At 36.4% G+C, this 16144-nt stretch overlaps 1 protein-coding gene across 8 annotated transcripts in view; it reads right to left on the bottom strand.

The window, feature by feature from the left end:
• The window catches only part of Mef2 (myocyte enhancer factor 2), a 213747-nt gene that overhangs the window by 79571 nt on the left and 118032 nt on the right, over positions 1-16144 (bottom strand). The window contains exon 1 of one of the 8 annotated variants that reach the window (XM_081748615.1): positions 6416-6565. The exons of the other annotated variants lie outside the window; for them this stretch is intronic. The gene's annotated coding sequence lies outside the window, so the exon portion shown is untranslated. Of the gene's footprint in view, positions 1-6415; positions 6566-16144 lie in introns of those variants that run through there. 8 annotated transcript variants of the gene reach the window in all.

Raw genomic sequence — 16144 nt, 5'->3', positions numbered from 1 at the left:
CCATTTAAACTCATCACGTGTGAAGATTGCGTCCTTTGGCGATCACACTACCTGAGAGGTGGCGAAGTAAGGAAGTGACCTGGGATCTTTATGTTAGGTACCATCCCCACATTTGCCCGGTGTGAATAAGTAAAGCACGGGGAAAACCTAGCTTCACCAATGATCGTCATCAGCTACGTCAAGATCTACAACGAGTGTCGGATATCATACCGCAATCAGATAAAAAATGTGTGACTTATCGACTAGCTGCCCGAAGAGCTCATTTATGTGATCACTCGGCGGCGTCATTAAAGTGAATGTTTTCAACACTTCGTATAGCATGTCTGATAAGTTTCACGGGCCACATGTTGAATTATATACTATACCATTTACATCACCTTCTTGTATGCCAACTTTGAACCATGCCCGTGGATTCCTACTTATGTTCTTAAATCCATTTCTACCAGTATATTTAACTTTATAAATTTCAATAATATGAAGGGGAAATTAGAAAAAAAAAAAAAAAGATTTAAGGGATCATATGTATGTATTTGTTCACTTCAAGACATGAGATCAAGTAAGATATACTATGAGCCAATAAGAAGTCTTTTGAGGTATTCTTTATATACTAACTGTGCAATTTATAAGATAATTAAGGCGCGTTTGTATTGGAAATAAATTAAGTTGGCTTACCAGAGTATACAAACCAGGATACACACAACTCTGCTTGTTCCGTGAAGCAATTTTAGTTGTCTCGCATTGCAGTTAGCAGTTACTTCCTGTAAAAAGCAGTCTTACTCTGAAGCCCAATGTAATGGGGTTCTACTACCCATCAAAAGGATTCTCTGTAATATTGATCCATTCTTAGCAGCAGCGCTAAACTATCAATATCACATGCAAATCAATGTCACTATTTGCATTCTTTTCTTCCGAACTGATGCCTTTGACTCCTGATTGGGGCATTCTTCAGTTCATAAATTTATGTAAGTCTACCTTATGTTTTGCACCGGACGTTACTTAAATGAACGACCACTTTTTTCATCTCCGAAGTAACACTAGTAGCTGCATTCGAGAGGATTTGTTTCCAATTCTGATTTCAGTACAGTTGAGCTGCTTACAATTTAGAACAGGGATTTGATTCGAGGATGATGATCATCTTTACCTACGCCATTTCCTATGATTATGAGGTCGGCAATTTAGTTTGATTTGAGAGTAACCATATTAATTTTGTGATTCTATATTCTTGAACTGTTCATCTTTGTACTTCAATAAACCCTGATACATAGAACATGGAAATAATGGATCGAAATAAAAAGCTACATATTGGAATAGAGACTTGCTTTTTGCAGGAACGTAGTAAAGTACTTCCGAATATATCTGTAGAGTCTTTCGACCGAATTTTTATACATATATTAAAAGCTATCTGCTCGCACTTGTATCATTTACTGAAACAGGGACTTCCATGAAAGATTATACAGGTTTGCTGCAATCTTCCCTACAAATACGAGTATAATAAGGATGAGAATTTTTAGTATTTTATTTTTAAAATATCCAACGTCCCATATAGAAAATTTTAAAATGTAGGTACATTCAAAATAAAAATACCGATGAAATGAACGATGTTCGAATGTATTTCATGACTCAAAATCTAAGTTCGCAATAATGAACTCTAAGAATCTAACACGAAAGTTGACGTTATGATACGTTAAAGTCATGTAAGAAACGCAACTACTATGAAACTGCTATATAAATAAATTGCGGTAATTTTTGTATTGTTTTCAAGTATAGAAACTCTTCCCCAAGAACTAGAACTCGCGTGGTTTCAGAGACGTATATTATACGTACGAGACGTGTTCAATGCACCTTAATCTCTTGCCTTCGGTGCGAGCGGTCCCGGATTCGATTCCCGGTGGGGGCACTCGGTCGAAAAAGTGTAAAACGCTTCCTCAGGCCAACCACCCTGAATGAGGTTTTCCCGGGTTTTCCTCATTTACACCTGGGAAATGCTGGGGTAGTACCTTACTTATAGGTCCCAGGTTGCTTCCTTCCTTCCCCAATCCTTTCTTCCTTCCCTTTTTCCGAATAGTGTGCTCGCCGAGGGACGTCAATCCCCATACGTAACGAGCTAAAAGGCCATAGATGCCGAAAGCCCAGAAATCTAAATCCTTTTAAAAATCCTCTAAAAAGTGTACTTTAATACTGATACATTTCTGCTCTTACTACTGTTTTTAAATGCCTACAAACTTTTGTATCTTATAATAATTATACGTAAACTGAGTCGAACTTTATTTTCTGGATTGAATATTACAAAATGGAAAATATAAAGCCGAAAGAACTTCACACAATTTGATACAAATTTGACAGAAAATCTTTGAAGAAAAAATAAGCAACGTACTTTGAATGGAAAGAATCTAAGATTTTCTTTTTCGAAAAAGAAGCATATTTTGATTTGTCGTATTTATTTTCCTGCTGAACATTAAAAGATATTCACATCTCTTGTATTTCTCAATTCCGCTTTTAAAATACTTAATGTCAATTAACGGAAATAATTACTATTCCATGCACACGAAATAATCGGATAAAGACAGAATTGGTTGAGATATGCCAGTGTTGTACACTAAACTTGCATGATTATGCTCTCTCTCAGCTCCCCTCCCCTCCTTTTCCTTCCCTTTCTTAACAATCCCAATTTTTATCCACAACCATTCAGTCAACTGTAACTACTGCTTGTCACATGAAAGGAAATGGCGGAATCTCCAAACTTCAGCACGCAATAATACAAATGCACACTTACACCATTCAGAAGTTTTGTTGTTAATTTAAACTTGAGCAAAACTCAGGTTTATTTGTTAACTAAGTCCAGACTCAGCCAATCTGATGCCATTTTACACTGGAATAGTAACAATGAAAGGCAGAAAGAAATTTTGGAAATCAAGTCAGCTGGGATCAACACAGAACATATTAACGTACTCTTCATGTAGTTGGCTAAAGAAAATTGCTGAAAAACTTCAGTCGAAGCAGCTGATCATTGGACTCAATTCCTAAGAAGTCCCGATTAAAAGAGAATGATGGATTCTCCAAATTTCCTTTTACATTGATGTTTTTAGCAATACTTGGTTCGGCATTTTGTTCATTAGCAATCTAATTCTTCGTCATGAAAAGAAGTTCCTTCACTTATGTTTTAACAATGGTTAATTGAATCTTATGCAACAATGCTATTTGCCACTCTTAATTTACTACATTTACGCATGAAATGACACTGCAAAATGAATGAAAACAGCAACAACAGTAATGAAAACAAAAACTGAGAAGTTCCTATATCCATGACATCCACTGATGATTATATATATATACATCATTCGTTTTATTATTATTATTATTATTATTAGATGAAATCGTTTTACAAAAGACAAAATAATTAAATATTAAATTGATTTGTAAGTAATATAAATACAATGACTTCACGGATTTCGGAGAACCTTTCTTAATAACACAATTACATTTTCATAATACAATTTACCTTGCTATTATTCTGTACTGATACTTTACGTCAAGTAGTTTTGCATATGTTACTTAATGAATGGTAATACAGTAACTGGCTACTTTTATTTACCAGTGATACTTTAGTATTTTGTTCAGAACACTTGCTTATAACGGAAGATTAACTGTTGATACATAGAATAAAGTATACTGATAAAACAATATACGGATAGAAGCGAGACTAAGCAGAAACTTGCACAAAAATATATATTTTAGGACATAGGAAGTACGCAGAAAATTTTTCGTTAGACTGCAAATGAAACAAACCAAGCTCACCCATTTGCGCGATAGATCCTCTACCACTGAGTCACCAGTGGTAGAATCTAATTTTTGTGTTTATATTTCACCCTTGGAACTCCTTGCTATTGTTTCAGAGATGCAACTTTACGGATTATGTTCAAACAAGGGTACTTCTGGTTTGACCGTGCTATAAAATTTTAGTTACTTTCACGCTTTAAAAAAAAAAAAAAAATCTTTCCTATGATTTAGTTTCAGTTTCAGTTTTTCAGTAGAATAATTACCACAGAGGTTAGCACCACTCTTGGAGATGATTTGGCAAATTTACAGATATTGTATGGTCATCAGATCTAAGAGCGTACAAAGCTCATTCTTCGATTTTCAGTTCGGACAGGGAATGTATATCAATTTCTCGTGGGTTCTAAGAACGCCTTGTTGGTATGCAACCAACATTACATCTTTGTGCAGGCTTACATATCTTAGATATGTAACAGCAGAGGGTATATATGTCCAGAGAATGAAATACGGACATTGTTTTTCCTCTTTTTATCCAGGTTTTGAATTAGGCCCGGCAACGACGAGTGCTTACAGATAGTATGAAATAAAAGGAAGACATATTATTATTGTTAATTAACACAATTCAACATTTTTTTTTAAAAAATCGTTAATGGATTCAGATCTGATTGCTAGTTCAGAAGTTATTATTATTATTATTATTATTATTATTATTATTATTTATTATTATTATTATTATTATTACGAGTATCAGCAATCAAATTAAGCCTCTAAAAGTTACGTTGATTTGTCAATTAACTTTATTTATCATTTTAGCTCTGGCAAGCTTTCAAAATATAAGAATTTCGGCACAGCACATACACTCATGTCCAAAATTATCGTCGCATGTATATAAATATGTTGTGGGAATATAATTTGATAACGATTTCGCCTGGTATTTGTTATAATGTAGTATGTGTATAATCGGCAAAGACATGTATGTAGCAAATTTCACGTTAAAAGAGCAATAAATAAGAACAATACAACGAAAATAAAATTTTCCTGTCCATTTAGCAACATTTTGTTTTAATAAATTTTCGTATTTATAATTCTTTTCCTATGAAATTTACTACAAATATACATTTCTCGATTATACACATAGTATGAGTATTAAAAGTACCCTGAAAAATAATTATCAAATTCTATTCTTACAAGAAGACAGTTATAGATATGCGACAATCATTTTGGACATGACTGTACATAACTCAATATTGTAATTTTTGTCTCAACCTTTGGAAATTTTAATATTAAAGTTTCAACAAAAATATATATCCAATATAAGGTTTCTCTTTTAGATCTAGCTACTTCAGAAAGAATAAGGCAGTATACTTTTAAATAATAATAATAAAAAAAAATCAGTCCCTCACACCAAGGAGACTGTGTATAAATTCATCTCCTTATTGCGAATCTTATAAAAGAACAAGTATGTGGTGGAAACAGTTATGCTGGAGATGGAACAACACATCTTAACATTAATCATGTTTGTTTACAAGAATGAAAAAAAAAATCTTTGAAAACAAGGAAAGGAGGGATGCAGCATCCTGGTACTCTTGCTCACACTGGCATCTTTCCGAAACAATCTACGATAATGGCAGAATGCCAAATGATCTACTCCAAAGACCTGGGTAAGTTTCGTTACTCTCCTCAACATAATACGAACATATCACGAAATATTATATACATAAAATAAAAATGTATTTTATTATACGTAACCATCCCTTCCTACCAATTAGCTCTCATGTTACTATTTTCAATTGTCTTCTTTACGCTTTAAAATTCATAAACGCAATATTTGCACATTTTTTTTCAATAAATTGCTTCCAAAATAACATCATACTGATCTCAATGCAATTCAAATTATTGTTATACAAACATAAGAAAATGATCTGCCACATTTGCTTCTTATCCCTATGTATTAAACACTCTAAATGAGAATCTGAAAAGAATTTACGAAATGTAGATATCTCGAACTCTCTTCCACACTTGCCACCATCATTCGATGTAAACGGGCACAAGTTATCAACTTTAATTTCTAAGTTACTAATCCAGTGTTTTAAAATTTAATTTTATATACTTATATCACATGTATTTAATAACACCATTATATTCATACTAATAAGTAATTTGATAAATTTCTCAATGATCTTGGTATTATTTTAAATATCCCGAGTATGAAATATCTGATCCTATATAATTCGTAAGATCTCGTACAACTCTCTCTAATGGTAATCCATCGCATTCCTTATGCATTAGTAATAACTGTCAAAAATTTCTAATCATGACTAGTACATTGACATGAAATGTACTGATGCCAGTAAAGTTTTGGCGAACTGTCCATCCCTCTCAAATTGGAACGTAACCAAGGTGAAACCACAAGGTCATACGCCGTGCTGTGACCTGATTCAGCAGCGAAGCAAAAGCACACGGGATGATCAATACAGAATCAAGGCCATCTGCGACATACGGCCAGGTACAGGTGGACTTCACTGGGCTAAGCTAAAACAACGTGAGGGGAAGGAAAATCTTTTCAATGGTATACTTAAACTATATTTGAACACAAAATATATTCCAAGCACGGATATTTTTAATTACAATATTTACCTACCCCTGTCACGTGAATACCACATCGTCACACAAAATTTGACAACACTTATCACTAATAGACACAATTCGAATTATTAAAACACATGTTTCTCCCACACAACACGCGTGTGTTCTGAAAATAGAGACTCGCTCAAAATAGCATCCTACCTGGACTGACCAGAATCTATAAAGAGCAGGGGGGACTCGAATGTAAGCAAGAAAAAGCCAGATGCTCTATACACTTCGCTCACTATCATCGATTGGTCGATAAAGAGGCGTGACGTCAAGAGCCTTCTAGCCAATAGTAAGTAAGATTCTTACATAACGGCAAGGGCAGGAAGATGGCATCCGCACGGACCAAGTAGCGAGCATGCCCGAAAGAACTCGAGATAACTCGATCGGCAAAGACGAAAACCTCGAGTTTGGTTTTGTCAGCTGCCAAACACCCGGCTGGCGCACGCTCCCATGTTTAAGGGATGGGGGACTTCTCTAAATGATGCATCGAAGAAAGAGAGCAAGAACAAGTTAACTGAACACCCGCAGTTGTAAATGCGTAATCATTGTCAATTATTCTTTGTATATGGAAAAAGAAACATATCTATGATTTGAGGTAAAACTCGTTCATTCATTTAACTGTTACTGGAAGTTCCTCATAGGTATGCATTTCTCAGATTAGACATTTAGTCATTTTATAACAGTCAATATTGTAAGATACATATGAAAAATAACTAGTACCGTAAACTATTCCTCAAAAATGCAGGGAAGATCGAAGATAATGTTGGAGGACCTATATTATATATATGTGTCTTATTATTACTACTTGGACACTAAATTAAACTAAGTTTTAAAAGATTCGAAACTTGCTCGTCAACGCAAGACCAAGCATAAAAAAAAGCCTGCGCTGCAGTCACTTTAATGTTAATTAGGATATCAATACATACGCTTCAGTAAGCATATTAGATAGGAATAACTGCAGCGCCATACGGCTCTCAAATACTCACTGGCTATACGAATCATTTAATTGCGCCGTGAGTTATAAGGACATTGACTCTCGATTTCATTAATTTTGTTCCACAGTTCGCTATTTCTTCATTCGAGTAGCTCCTGTTGTTTTCATGAAGGCGGATCATGCCAACGAAATTTGAACAAGCAAATAATATGTGAAAATTAAATGAAAGTTACATAGTACTATCTTTTGCACAACACTTCGCACACTTACATTCACTCCTAAATATTGTGACTCTGGTTAACATAATCTTTAGTCTGTTTGGCGCATCACGGAACAAGCTCAGATATGAATCACAGGCAGATATTAAAAATCTATTTGTCAACTAGCTACACACGCTGGCCAAGTGATTAATGCATGTGTTACTCTGCGGTTTTAGGTTCGATACTAAATGGGAGTACTTATTATCACATAAAAATCATAGTAGTAGTCCGGATCCCATCTTAGCCAGTAATAAGACCCCTTTTATATATGGTTTTAGTGTTGAGAACGCGATTTTCAATTTATCATTTGACACTAACTCATTTAGACAATCACATAATACAATAAAAGAGCGTTTAATTATAAACTATATATTTTGACTGTTGCAACTCTGACCTAGTTCAAAAGCGAAAGTAAGTAAACAAAATTATGTGACGAACTTCAAAATATGTGTATTAGTGTGTCAAATTTGAAGCTATTAACTGTATATATGTTCGTCTGTGAAGAATTGTATTTGACATTTCACAGTGAAGGACTAAAGTCCATGATAGTTTTTATCTATATGTGGTGAAAAAAACAGTCGAGTTTGTTGAAGGATGTTTGTGGGGACAGGTTGTTGCTGACAATCTGGCAATACCGTTCAGAAACAAATTCATGAATTTACTACAGGAATTTTCGTTTAAGTCGAGATTTGAAGAAGGTTCAACATTTAATCTGTGCTATACCACAGAAAATATAGCTTATATAGAGGACCTTATCATGGAGTATATAAAGCGTATTGTTGAGGATATTTCTAAGCGTACAGAATTTCCTCATTGCACCGTCGACAATGACAAAATATTTGTAGTTGTTCAGGGATGAATCACGCTGGGTATCTAGATAGTTGGATGAGAAGTTCTCTCGCATGCCAATTCCAGTGCACGGGACTGTTCAAGTTCGTTGTGACAGAAGATGTGATCTTCCTTCCAAAAAGGCAATGCAAACACGCCATTTCCAAACGTTTCGCTACGTTACTTCCAATGAAAAGGTTCTTCTGCCATTTCTTAAGACAAAAGAAAGCTATATTTGACTGATCCTTAACCAAAGGAACAAACTATTATCATCTGGCAGTGCATTCTACCATTTTTGGAATTAAGTGACTACTTTTTGCAATGTCATAACATCGAACAAACATCTCACAGTCACGCTTTTTTCTAAACTGCAATAATGAGCCACTTTACCGACTCTGAAATTGTGATAAATCCCGCACAAGAGAAGAGCATCGAATTGCTTTCTCACCACCATATTCTCCAGACTTTGTAACTTTCAAGTTTCAAAATCATAAGCTTCATTGTGAGTCATACGTTTGACGTCCAGAAGCGCCTTTGAAAGTGCTAATTTCGAGTGTCTAAAGAAAGAATCCATAAAAGAATTCCTTAGACGTTTGCGAAATAATAGATTTATTACTTGAAAAAGTAATAAAAATGTAATAATAATATTATATATATATATGGGTAAAGAGCGAGCATTTATGCAACCTAAGCTGCTGGGAATGATTCAGAAACAGGCACTATACACTGTCCAATTCGAAATCGCGATACAGAATGTATGTATATAGAGAGCATGGTGATCGTAGTATCTACAGAGGGTTTGCTTCTATTAGACTGATTATCGTCGAATAATATTTCGAGTGAGGCTGTATGAGCAATCAGTTGAGGTGGTTTTGGAATTCCGAACTACGAGAAGCTTCCAGAGAATTTCCGCTGACGTGGATTAAGGCCTGAGTAGTCCATCTGTGGTACATGCGTTGGAGTTGGGTTCATTTTGAGTTTCACGTCCCTTTCAGCAGCGAGGATATATCAGACGGAACCAACTGATTAACGTGGAATCCGAACCACATGAGCGCCCGCCGGGAATCGAACAGGTGTCTCCCGCGCCAAAGGCGCGTACGCTAACCGCTTAGCCACGAAGAAGCTCATACGCGTATAAGCGATGGAAGGCAGAGGGTTATCACAGTAGACGTTCACCCTCTATTGACCCCGTGATGCACTGGAGAGCACCAAACAGGACTGTTTGGCAGCCATAATTTACAGAATAGTGGCAACCAATGCAATCAGTGTCAGTGTCTCCCTACAAAGGAAGGAGTCAATATTTAGCAACCAGAACAATTTTTCTCTCTGACAGAGTGACACACGCGTGCGTATCTGTAGATGTGCAGGTGAGGGAGAAAAATCTAGCGAAGATCCATTACTAAACTTCAGGTACGAAGAACTAAGTTACACATCTCGCTCGCATCTAGTTTTTATTTAGAAGAATATAAGAGTAAGTTTTCAATCCTTCCCCGCGATGTTGTCTGAACACATTCTGGGATCCTATCCTCCGTCAGGATAATGCGTATTTCCACACCACTACGGAAACCCTATGCACTTTGATCAATATACGACTCCTATCCTGGCCTTCTAAGTCCCCGGACCTAAGCTATATCACGCACGTGTAGGATGTATTGGAAAGACGCGTGACCGACAGCGACAACAACTATCGCCTCCTATATCAAGATCTAAGCAAGAGTGGGATATCATACCTAAACAGATGTTCAGTATCTACATGATCGGCTACCTGCCTAAACATCTATTTGCTTGGCCGGTTCGGATGGTTACACATCAAATTTCTGTGTACCTATCTTTGGGAACACATATTACATATACGACTAGATACAAAAGTTCTGAAAAGAGGTGATCTCACAATTAAATTTATGGTATTATAGCAAAAATAATACCATTTGCTGTATGTATAACTCCTATGCAAATTCGTCAGTCATTCAATTAAATTTTCCTGGTTACTCTCCTTAGTTTTCTATAGATACAATATTAGACTCACATTTCAATGACATTGCGGTAGCTCGAATGAAACGAACAAATTAACTATTTGTACTTGTAAGCGGATGGAAGATGCCAACAAAAGCAGTTAAGGTCTTTCTCACAAACTACGAATCTACAAAATTCGCAATTATCGGATCTGCTAATATTTTATTTCGTAGTTATAAAGAGCAATCGAAATATACAGCGAAACTTGTCTAAATTAATGTCGGTTAACACAAAAAACGGAGAGAAAGAAAACTGAACTGTCCAACTTACAGAGAATTAATGACGAACAGTTATATAATTTGTTTCACAACAGAACGACCAACTTACTGAAATGGCTAACTTTAAAAGTTTTACTGTGTATTTAAAAGGAGCTATGTGTGTAGTTTATGGCGGCGTGAGCCGAACTAGAGCCCGGGGCCAGTGAAGGAGATCAAAGCCTTTCATACACAATCATAACTTATACATCTACAGACCCAGAACCCTTAGAATGTAGAGTCCGGGGTGGTGACACCGCTCGCCCCATCCTTACGCCGCCGTGCAAATACTTATTTGAGTAACAATATGTACTGAACGAACTCAAATATTTTGACAGCAATAATCCAAAAGCTGCTGACCTGATTTTCTTTCCGTTTACCCATATTCTGACTTATGGGGGTGGAAAAGCTATATTAAATACCGTATATTAAAACAATGGAGAGATCACTACTCAAACCAAAAATTACTACAGACCAAGTGAAACTGGAAACTCCTTTCGCAAGCCTGTTAGCAGATGATGACGTGGATAACTGATTCTACCTACTAAATCGTTAAAAGCGCTTCCATCAAGCTGACAGGAGAAAAGCGTCAACTTTCAAACTCAACTCATTATTAAACAGAGTCCGATTCCCGCATACCAGAGAAGATAAACCGTTAATTGAAAATCGCTTTCAGAGAACGAATCTTTTTTCAGGGAAAAGCATTTAAGATGAAGAAGAGAAAATAGTATTTAAATTATTCGAAAGTCAATAATTGGCATTCACATATACTTCCAACATAAAACACAATCTATATTTTTTTATATTTATACTCAGTGTACAAAAATTGTGCTGTGTATTTGTGTACATAAACATAATTTGCGTGTTGTATTTTCAAAAGCAAAGTCATTCCAGGAAAGTTGAGAAAAAACGTTCACATTTAGAAGACGGCTATATTAACCAATTATAAATAGCTACTATAACATTGAAATGATATTTCAAGTATTGGCCTTCCACACAATCGTGAATAATAAGCAAGTAGCAACCATCCCAATAAAATTTTTCATTCACAGAATAACATGGATAGATAAGTTTATATATTTGGTCTAGGAATTAATTCGTGCGGGTGGACAAGAGATGGCGCAACGAACGGAGCGTCCCACAGTTCCGTGTATCCACACATGTGTTGCAAACCCCTGTCATCGCGTATCGTTCGTAGTATAGGGCAGTGGATTAAAGCGTCAACAACACCAGTTTGTAGTTAAGTGAACATGGCGCAATTTGTGCCTGATAAAGTGTTTTTCCGGGGTGTCCTGCTGCATTACTTTAACATGCAGAAAAGTGCGACTGAAAGTCATCGTATTTTGGTGGAAGTGTATGGTGACCATGCTCTAGCTGAGCGAGCGTGTCAGAAGTGGTTTGCACGGTTTAGAAGTGGTGATTTCGGCTTGGCAGACCAAGAGCAAGCTGGACAGCCAAAAAAATTTCAAGACGAAGAATTGACAGCATTGCTCGAGCAGGATTCGTGTCAAACGCAGGAACAACTTGCAGCAGCATTAGGCGTTGATCAAACAACAGTCTCCAAACGCTTGAAAGCCATGGGAATGATTCAAAAGATGTCACATTGGGTTCCACATGAATTGAAAGACAGAGACGTTGAAAGACGAAAAACATTTGCGAATTGCTGCTTCAACGACAGAGCAGAAAGGGGTTTCTGCATCGAATTATTACGGGTGATGAGAAGTGGATCCATTACGAGAACCCTAAACGAAAAAAGGCCTGGGTGAAACCAGGTGAACCAGGTCCATCACAACCAAAACGAGATATTCACTGTGCAAAGGTTATGCTGTGCATATGGTGGGATATGAAAGGTGTGGTGTACTATGAGCTGCTGCAACCGGGTGAAACTATGAATGGAGAACGTTATCGACGACAATTAATGCGTTTGAAGCAAGCTCTGGCCAGAACACGACCAGAATGGGAGAACAGACATGATAAACTTATTGTTCAACATGATAACGCTCGCCCACATGTCGCAAAACCGGTCAAAACCTATTTAGAAAATGTCGGATGGGAAGTTTTACCCCACCCACCGTATTCACCAGACGTTGCTCCTTAGGACTACTACTTGTTCGATTGCATGAACAACGATTTGATTGGACAGCGGTTTACTTCTTCAGAAGATATCGAAACATGGGTCTCTGACTGGATCGCTTCCAAGGATGAGGACTTCTTTCGCCACGGAATCCGTACATTGCCTGACAGATGGGCGAAAGTGGTGGCTAGCGATGGACAATATTTTTCTTAAGGTATTTATGTATTTTGTGTTTGTACTACAGCTTCAATGTGTGCGTACCAACCGCACGAATTAATTCCTAGACCAAATATATAAAGACATTACAAACTTTGCCTCAACACATGAAAAGCTATATAAACATTATTTCACGGATTTATTAATACTTCGTTACTTCAGACTTTCCAAAATTTGGCTCAATACATGAAAGTCATCTTATTACAAGAGAGAGTTGTATATGTCTTGCAAAATTTCGGTATACAACATATCTGCATTCATTACAGCACAATGAAAGCAAATTACTGTCTTCCCGCCAGTTCCTCGATTTCACATTGATATCACGTCTTGCCCTTATAGCAAAGAAGTTAGTCACTGTTGTTTCCACATCCTGCTGGTTGATGAAGCATCATGATTTCAGGAAGTCAGTCATACACCGAAATAGGTAGTAATCTGCAGAGAAAAGATTAGCACCATATTCCGTGTGGCAGATGTTCAATGCCATCAAGTCTGTGATTTTGTTGTTTTTGTTGTTGTGTTTTGCGAGCGGTGTGTGGTTTTGCGTTATCCTGTTGCAGCAGGACGCGATTTCGGTTCACCATTGCAGGATATTTTTAGGGTAGTGCAGCATACATCCGCTCCAACTGTTCGGAATGAAGGTAGGCATTGATGGTATGACTGTTAGGAATGAACCCAAAGTGAATTACCCCCTAGTAGTTCTACTACTCACAGAGAATGATTTTGTTTGAAACGGTTCTGTCTGACGACCGGTTCTCGAAGTTAGTCCTTGCTCAACCAGCGTTTTTGCACATTCGGATTGCAGAAAACTACCCATTTTTCATCACATGTGGCCATTCGTTTCAAGAAATTGGCGATTCTGATGAAGTGGTAAACTCCGCGTTAAACAGTCCACTTGCTACACTACCTCTTGGGCCAGTTTCACTTTGTAGTAACGGTTGACCACTGCATAACATGGGCCTGCAGTTTGGGCTGGGAAAATATTGCAAAACTTACGACTCACCTTGTAATATGACCCCATGCTTCTGTACTTTCTATTCTACTCTATATGATAGACTTTTTGCTGTACTTCAACATTTAATTGACGATAGTCTTTTTCCCCCCTATCTATCTACAAAAAGTGATTTATGAGGAGCGGTATTGATTTTTCTTTTAATTTAGTAGAATATTTCATTTTTCGGAATAAATTTTACAAATGGGCATATTTATCCTGCATGTTTGCGTTTCGTGTACTGTAGCTTTTCTCGGTTGCTAAGCGCATTTGCTTGTCCACCACGTTGATGTACCGTAGTAAATATATCTTTAATATTAATAATTGACAAAGACAGCTCCCAATCTCCTCAACTCAAATGTCATACTTGTCTCCATGGATTTGTGATTTCTCTGTTTGACCGACCTCATAATGAGCAAGTAATAGGCACAAATAAATAATAACTATCTATCATGAACGGCAACATCACACTACTAATTGTATAGTTAAGCAACTTAATTAATTCTTTAATTTTATTGTTTGAAAAGATCATAACTGTATCTTAATTCAACGCTTGATCATAAAATTTATCTTTCAAACGTGTCTTTGCTTTGTCATTTGCTACGAAAATAAATTATGGTGTTCCAACCAAAATTAAATAAACAATACTAGTTATATTTAATTATACTTTTTTGTAAATCAATTATGAAAAACAATGTACAGTAATAATTTTCATGCTGTATTTATATTCCATCGGCAGTTTAAAATACATTCAAAACTTACGAGAACAGTTCCTACGTATCACATATTCCTAGCAACCTTACTTATCATAGAAATGCAATCCTAAGTTAGGATCTAAACAATATCATACACAACAAAAAGAAAAGAAAGAAGAGTACAAAAAATTATCACGAACAAAGAGAGAGAGAGAGAGAGAGAGAGAGAGAGAGAGAAAAGCGATTAATTAGGTAGGTAGTTCCTGCACTGTTTGTCCTTTCCAAATGATAAATGAACCGTAAGACTCTACAAGATATATCGTAATATTTATGCACACGCACGAATATTTAATGCGTTAATTTGTTGTATGCACAAACGTGTAAAATGTCAAGGTTAAACTTATCGCGAGCACCCTGAACCTATTATCACATTTTAAAGACCGCAGCTTTTACTGCTAACAGTGGCACTGTCGCACGAGAACCTTTATGTGGTTATATCAGGCAAAATCAAATATATGCACCTGTAATTATACATTCTGGCTCCATGAAGTGATAACTACTTCGGGAACAATATTACAAAAATAACCAATGCAACTGTTTAAAATCGTTTTACGCGTGATATCTTGCTTCCAGAAAACTGTCAAAAAGCCTTCAGACAACATGGGAAATGTTTATGGGAGAACTAAAGAAGGCTGGGTGGGTGTAAAAAGATTGGAAATTTAAAGGAAACTTGCGTATGAGTAAACAAGAATTAAAAAAGGGATATTAAATAATTGCAATTGGAAGGGTAAATTCTACAGGAAAGTTCTCTCTCACCAACATTACTTAACGCCTGTTAAAAGATATAGTAAAGAAGGAATCTCGGTAGGAAGTGAATATAGGGATATACCGTTCGTAGATATCTATTCGAGGATGGCAAAATATATGCAACTTTTCGGTCACACTGAGATCTATATGCTGAAAAAATTGACAATGGATTATATATATAGGGTGTTTCAAAACAACACCGAAAACATATGGGAGGTGATTCCTGACACCAAGTTAAGACAAAAAGTATAGAGTAATCTGGATACACAAATGCTTTCTTTCGGCGTTATAGGCTGCTGAAAACATGAAAATATTAAAAGTCCATAGCTCAAAAACTATGGCGCCTACCGTAGTCGGGTCACGACTTCACACAGAAACTATTATGTACCCTATTCATATATCCATGTTTCAGAATCCTGCAGTACTTCCACAACAATTTTTATAGAGGTAGTTGGTGAGTACTTCAAATTATATACCCGTAGCCGAACTCCCTCTATAAAAATTATTGCGTGAGTATCTTAGAATTCAGAAACATGTATTTTTTGATAGCGCACATATTAGTTCCTAAGTGAAGTCTTGACCCGACTATGGTAGGTGCCATAGTTTTGGAGCTAAGGACCTTTACAGTTCATTTTTTCATGTTTTCAGCAGCCTATAACTCCGAAAG

The sequence above is a fragment of the Thermobia domestica genome, chromosome 2, assembly GCF_964235325.1.
Source record: "Thermobia domestica chromosome 2, izTheDome1.hap1.1, whole genome shotgun sequence".
Classification (NCBI taxonomy): Eukaryota; Metazoa; Arthropoda; class Insecta; order Zygentoma; family Lepismatidae; genus Thermobia; species Thermobia domestica.
Note: the sequence above shows the minus strand (reverse complement) of the source record. Positions and strands in the feature narration are given on the sequence as shown.